At 39.9% G+C, this 6708-nt stretch overlaps 1 protein-coding gene across 9 annotated transcripts in view; it reads left to right on the plus strand.

Annotated features, from left to right (window-relative positions):
* The first annotated feature begins 825 nt into the window (after nt 1-825).
* LOC123520503 (pyridine nucleotide-disulfide oxidoreductase domain-containing protein 1-like) overlaps nt 826-6708 on the plus strand; it is a 37684-nt gene continuing 31801 nt past the window's right edge. For 4 of the 9 annotated variants that reach the window (XM_045282808.1, XM_045282809.1, XM_045282806.1 and 1 more), the window contains exon 1: nt 833-1002. The gene's annotated coding sequence lies outside the window, so the exon portion shown is untranslated. The other 5 variants (XR_006679283.1, XM_045282805.1, XR_006679282.1 and 2 more) reach the window with 3 other exon arrangements.

Consider the following 6708-nt stretch of genomic DNA (forward strand, 5'->3'; position numbering starts at 1 on the left):
TGGGGAATGCCAGAGTGGAAATGACAGGAATTCAAATTCAAATTCAAATAGTTTATTGACAGAAAAACATCAAAGGGGGCAGTCAGCATGCTGAGATGCCCACCCAGCTGACCTTGAAAGGCCTTATATAATCATTAACAAAGAAAATTATAGCTAAATATGTATGTCCACTATATATTTACAATAAATTAAACTCTTGAGGCAAAGTATTTGTACTTTTTAAGATGCTGGGCACAATAATATTATTTATAAAGTGACAAGCTTTTAAGATTGCGTCATTGATCTCAGGATCTCTGAACTCTTCAGTTTTCGGACAAAAACATAGATAGTGTTGCAAAGTATGAGAGTTTTCTTCATTACATAACTTGCAGGGTATGCCATCTTCACTAGTGATATACTGCTAACAATACTTATACCCTAACTTTAGCCTCATAACAACAGTATTAACTCGGGTGGATGTTCTCAGAATCAATGGAAGTCTTCTTTAATGCCTCCTTTGCAAGCTTGTCACTGGATTCATTGAGGCAAATACCAACATGAGACGGTATCCACATAAATTGCACGATGTGCCCGAGTCATAATCCTTTCATTACACATTGTAATATGATGTCATCTTCATAAATCAAGACTTGAGGGCCTTGTGAGATGACAGGAAAGGAATGGATGGTGTTGCTGCTGGGATTGTGTGGAGACACGTATGACAGGATGATTGAAGCCGTGAAGGAATTCCTGGAGAAAATATGGCGTGCTAGATGTGTAAATCAATACGGTGAATTTTGGTGGTTGTCTTCTGTTTGTCATTTTTCTCTTTTTCCTTACAGGAGTGGCCGTTACAAAGGCCTGATTCAGGAGCAGTCCCGAGTCGCCTGTAAAATCAAGATCAAGATCAAGAAGGCTACATAGGGCCAGACGGTACAGTGAGCGCTGGTTTGGTCCTGACACGGGAACGGTTGTGGTGTTTACGTCGCTGCGGGACACGTTGGCGGTGCAGACTGGCGGCCTGTAAGTCTGAAAGTTTCTGTTTCCTACAAAAAACAAATCAACTCCACCGCATATAGCCTGACCACCTCACCACCGCATACCGCACCTTTGGGGCACTAGAGGCTGTGACACACAGCCTACACGGCCCCAACAAACCCCCAAGAAGAAGAAGAAGAAAGTTTCTGCCACATAAAAGTAGAAATAGGAAAGATTACACCGAAAAGATGGGATAGAAAAAAGCGTAAGATACACGAGGACTGGAAGACACAAGACCCAGAAGGCAGTGACAGGTACCGGTAGGACTTGTTGAAAAGGCAATTCAAAATCCTAAATCTCTAATAGCAAATAGGACATGCAAGCTTATCCTCGTGATCTCCTGTTGTCGCAGAGGAAAAGAAGGCACTGAAAACGTCCCTCAGGTGGAACATTTAGTATATAACTTTTAAAAGAGTCATTTGAATACAACACTGCTAATTACCGTCAACTACTGTCACCTCCCTCATGATTTACAATTCAACACTTGTCAAACTGTCGTCAATTGTGAGGATTCAATTTTTTTTTTTTTTTTTTTTTTTGTCAATCTTTATTGTTAACTAGAAATACATGTAAAAATCCCTACTTGTTATACATCCACCAATATTTTAATGAAACTTATTGTTTCATTACAAAATATTAATTCGCTGACTTTTAATGCTAAGTACTATAGAAATGTATTTGGGCCCAAAAATCACTACTGCTTGCTTTATGCATTCAGCATTTTAATACAACTCATTGCCAAAGAACAAAATAAAAAATTACTGAAGCTCTTTACTGATAACTAGAAATATATGTACAAATCACACCCCTATTTTATACTAGTCGTTCTGGTTCTTGTTGCACGAGTCTTCTGTCCAGGTTTTTTGGCCAACCGCTGAGGTTTTGGAATGGACAACTGGCCATCAGTTGAGGTAATATAGTTCTTGTCATCCTTAATTTTTGCATTTAAGAACTTGGTGAAGTAGGCTTCCTTTTCATCTTCAGTCTTGTTGTTCCAGGCACTGATAGTTATTTTGAATTTACTGAAGGCAGGAGCTAGCTGGAAGTTGCCTTCTCCTCTGAGAGCTCGACACATGTCCGCATACTGTGTTTTGACAATCCAGTGAAGTTTATCAACAAGGTCAGGAAGCTTCTCTGGTTTCCAATTAACGGCTGTTTTTAAGATGAAGTTCATCATCTTACAGTTGTTGTTTGTCCAGTGCTGAGGTACTTGTTTGTGTTTCTTTCTTGGTTGGAATACGTATGTTCTAATGATTGGCAGGAGTCTTTCACAAAGATATGGAAGAAACTGTGGAACCAGTTCCTCACATTTGTCTATTATTGCCTCAGAACTATCATCAAAAGTGAATGAGTCCTCTGCACAGACAAGTCCATGTTTGCCAAAAATATCCTTTATGATATCCATCTTCACTTTATGGCTAGCTCCCACCTTATTCTGAAGTTGTCTCTTGGCATTCTCTTCTAGGTGACGTGTGCAAAGTATGAGTGAAACATCTGAAAAGCAGCGCTGTATGGCTTTTGTAAGTGCCTTTTCCTCATCTGAACCAACGATGAGGTCATTGATGGCCAGTTCAGCTCCCAATAAAGCCAGAGTATCTAGCCTATCCTGTAGGTGAGAGAAAAAGCGATGATAGGTTTGATAAGAGCCATCTCAGTGAAGATAAACAGGTCCTAGCATAATTGGTGACTCCAGTGAAACTGTCCTCAGTAGCTTAGGGTGCTTGTACACAGTTACTGTGACATAACATTCTCCTAGGTTGAATGTTCGGTCAATACCAAGAACATTCTGCAAGCCTTGTGATAATGTACAAAAGTCAGCTACATCCTTCATCTGCTGCTCCGTGTATAAGATAAATCCTGGTGGTTTGCCAGGAATATGCACTATGTCTTGTATGTAGGGATTCTGACCAAACATTTTCATGACTGCTTGGATGTGATCAGCAGAGTTCTGTCGATGCCCATCTTCTTTGCCTGCCTCCTTACGTGCCTCACGTTGTACTTTCTGTTTGATATTATACACTTGCTTTAGATTACGTGGGCACTGGTGTGAATTGTTTAACAGCTGATCACTATACAAGTTAAATGGCTTAGCCCCATGTGTGAGTCCATTTTCTATAGCCTCCTTAACTGCTGGTGTTGTTTTTTTGTATGCTGCCTCTGTCTTCCAAGTATTGCCATGGATGCTGTAAGAGTTGGGGAGACAACCAAGGTACTCAACAACTGCAATTTGAGACTTTTCCTTGTATTTGATGGGGAGATTTTCAAACCAGCTGATTCGACGCTTGTATGTTGCGTCGCATTTCAATGTAGTATATGATCTCTTAAGAATTACTACATCCTCAGCCAATGGCTGTGGCTTCCTCGACGCTTGCACCATACATCATTTTTTTTTTTACAACGAATTCCAATCCATTATGTCCTAGAAGGAATTCTGTCTTCTTTGTTGACTGTGTTTTACTGTCCCATGCACCACAGTCATCCGTATAGTCAGCCTTGCCTTTCTTCTGCTGATTTGTGATGTTGCAGTCATTCTTTAGTGTAAAGAAGACATTATTCTTCTCACCTGAAGAGATTGTACAGTAAAGTGGCTTGAGAGTGATCACAGTATCAAATAACTCTTGAGGTTCTAGGAAACTTTTCTTCAAATTCTGGAATCCTGGCTTGAGTCTGGATTTGGGTGGTGGTATTTTGAATTCCTCATCAGAACTATCCTGTTGTTGATGGTTGAGTGGAGTAGATGTGCCATATGGAAGTCTCAGTGAAGGTAGAGAGTCATTTGGAAGGCTTGGCGGGTTGATGGATGACATGTTGGGGGAATTTTTAGTTGTGGGTAGTAATCATGATGTTTCTTGAAGTTCTTTGGCTGAAGATTCACAACTGACGACTGTAGGGTTCATGTCAGTTGTTGAGTTTTGCAGTAGTGGGACAAAGTGATTTGGACTCCAAAGATGCATCTCCTCAGCACTACCCAGATGTGTCCACATGATGTGCAGCCTACTGTGCATATTCATTTTGAATTCTGGAACTCGAGGAACGAAGTCCATGGTAAGGGTTCGGAAAGCCTGGTCTAGTAATCCATTCATAGGAGGGTAGATAGAACATATAACATGTTTTAAAACTGTTGCAAGTGCTGCTATAGTCCAGGCTGAGGAGAAGCCACCTATAATACAGTCTCGAACTGAATCTGCAAAGTCAGCAAAGAGATGAAGTTTGGAGTAATTGATATGAGACTGGTAATAATCAGCATACTTTATCATCTCTAAGGCAGTGTGGATGCACAACTTCTTGACCATGTCCACTGACTTTGAACCAGTCAGTAAGACTATAGCCGAGTGGAACAAGCAGTCACCATCAGCAGCAACAGTCACAGGAGTATAGTTTGCTGGACCACTACTCCTGAACTTGCATAAAATTTCCATAGCTTGGTGGTCAGGCTGCAACACATCATGAGGATATGTTGTTAAGGTATCAACTGTACAATCAAATTGATAACTGCACAAAAATATCAGTTCACAGTCACACACTTTCTTTAACATATTCCATGATTTGTTGGCACCAGTATACTCCTGCAGTCGCTGCAACGAATTTGGATAGTCAAATTTATTCTCTTGAGGTTTACCACAACAGCTTGAGCACAAATAATCAATGTCTGTCACTCCCAAGACATGTAATTCCTCTTCGGTCAGCTTTGCACAATCTCGGTGGAACCATGTCATGCAGCCTGAACATAAAATTGTGTCTGCTGCACAACTTTGTTGACAGAATCCACAGGGATATTCTATTTTCTTAGCTTTCTTACGAGGCACAGTCTTGGCTCCTGTCTGTCTGGCTCGAGTCGACTTCCTAGTAGCCATTGTAGCTGAGGTGAAATGGTGGCAGTCACTAAGGCTAAACAAAAGGTAGGTCAGTTGTCATGGGAATGGTTTCGATGTGTGTGTGTGTGTGTTTGTGTGAAAGCAAAACAAATTGCGGAGGATCTTGGAAGTGGGAAAGAGTCTCTCTCTCTCTCTCTCTCTCTCTCTCTCTCTCTCTCTCTCTCTCTCTCTCTCTCTCTCTCTCTCTCTCTCTCTCTCTCTCTCTCTCTCTCTCTCTCTCTCTCTCTCTCTCTCTCCATAGTTGACGGTATAGTTGACGGCAGTTGACGGTAATTAGCACAGGTGTTTGAATAACATCTGGCAGGTGACGCAATCACGCTGCTTCCAGCAGGTGCCTGCTGGATGGCACAGGGGGACAGCTGCGTGGACTGATGGCTTTCAGATCCATGACCTCTGTGATAAACTACTGAATAGTTGACTGAAGCTTATAGACTTTAAGCCATCATAACAATATTTGTCAGTTTTTAATTTTTGATTGTAGACCAGGCAAGTGTCATTTGTTGTGACCACTTGTAAGGCTATTTAGTTGTGTTAGTATTGCAAGACACCATACTTGTTACTTTTGTTTCTTGTTTATCTGATCCTTCTTCTGTCAAAGTGCTCTGCAGGACCCACATTTTAATTCATTAACTTTTAATATTGATCACACTTTATATGCCATGGTGATTGTCAGTGTTTCCATGTCATAACAGTCAGAAAACAAGGAAGTTTTTAGTTCTTTCTTGAATTTAGAGAGCTCCTTAGTTTGTCTGATATCAAGAGGGAGTTTATTTTAGTCTTGGGGCAGCAGAACTGAAAGTACATAATCTGACATTTGAGGAGCACAGTAGCTCATGAATTGTGATTGCAGACATGGCTCAATGAGTATTTGTGCCTTCACTGGGCAGTATCACATGTAATAGCTCTCTCAAATATGGTGGATGACTGGTGATCAAAGCTTGGTGTATCAAGACATATTTTGAATATGATTCTTGCTTTTATTGGCAACCAGTGGAGCTCTTTCAAATTGGATGTGGTTCTGTCTCTTGGTGGAATTCCTTTGATTAATCTCGCTGTTCTTAATTGGAGCTTTGGCAAGTTATAGTAGATTGAATTGCAATGATCCACTCTATATAATATTGTTAATCACCAATATCTAGATCAAATCTTCGTTTAGGTATTTCATAATAAAAGCAATATTTTTAAGGTGATATCCAGCAGACCATGTGACATTGTTTATCTGACATTTCAGTGTCAAAGTAGAATCCAGCAACACTCTCAAGTCATGAATACTTTCAACAATATGAATTTCACTGCCACTTATAGCTTTGTTAGTGTCCCAAAAATCCCTTAGATGGTCTTTTTTCCCCTAAAAGCATAAATTCAGACTTATTGTCATTTATTCTCAATTGCCTACAATGCATCCAATTCTAAACCAAATTTATAACACTGTTTATCTTAGCACTAGTATTTTGAATTTCAGTGATAGAAAAGTAGAACTAGATGTCATCAGCAAATATCTTAAATCTAACACCGTGTTGCTGTAGTACCCTGGACAAATCGATCATGTACATATGGATAAGATAGGTCCAATCACACTTCCTCATGAAACTCCTCTTTTCAGAGCTTCATGTAATGAATAACAATTTCCAATTTGTGCATAATAACTTTTGTTCTATAAATAACTCTCAAGATATTTCAATGCATTGTCAACCACTTCAATGCTTCTTAAATCATTTACAAGCAATTCATGGACAACTATATCGAATGCAGCACTAAGATCTAAAAGGACTAATATGGCACATTTATCCCATTCCATCATTTCTAGTAGATCTTT

The sequence above is a fragment of the Portunus trituberculatus genome, chromosome 47 (assembly GCF_017591435.1).
Source record: "Portunus trituberculatus isolate SZX2019 chromosome 47, ASM1759143v1, whole genome shotgun sequence".
Taxonomy (NCBI): Eukaryota; Metazoa; Arthropoda; class Malacostraca; order Decapoda; family Portunidae; genus Portunus; species Portunus trituberculatus.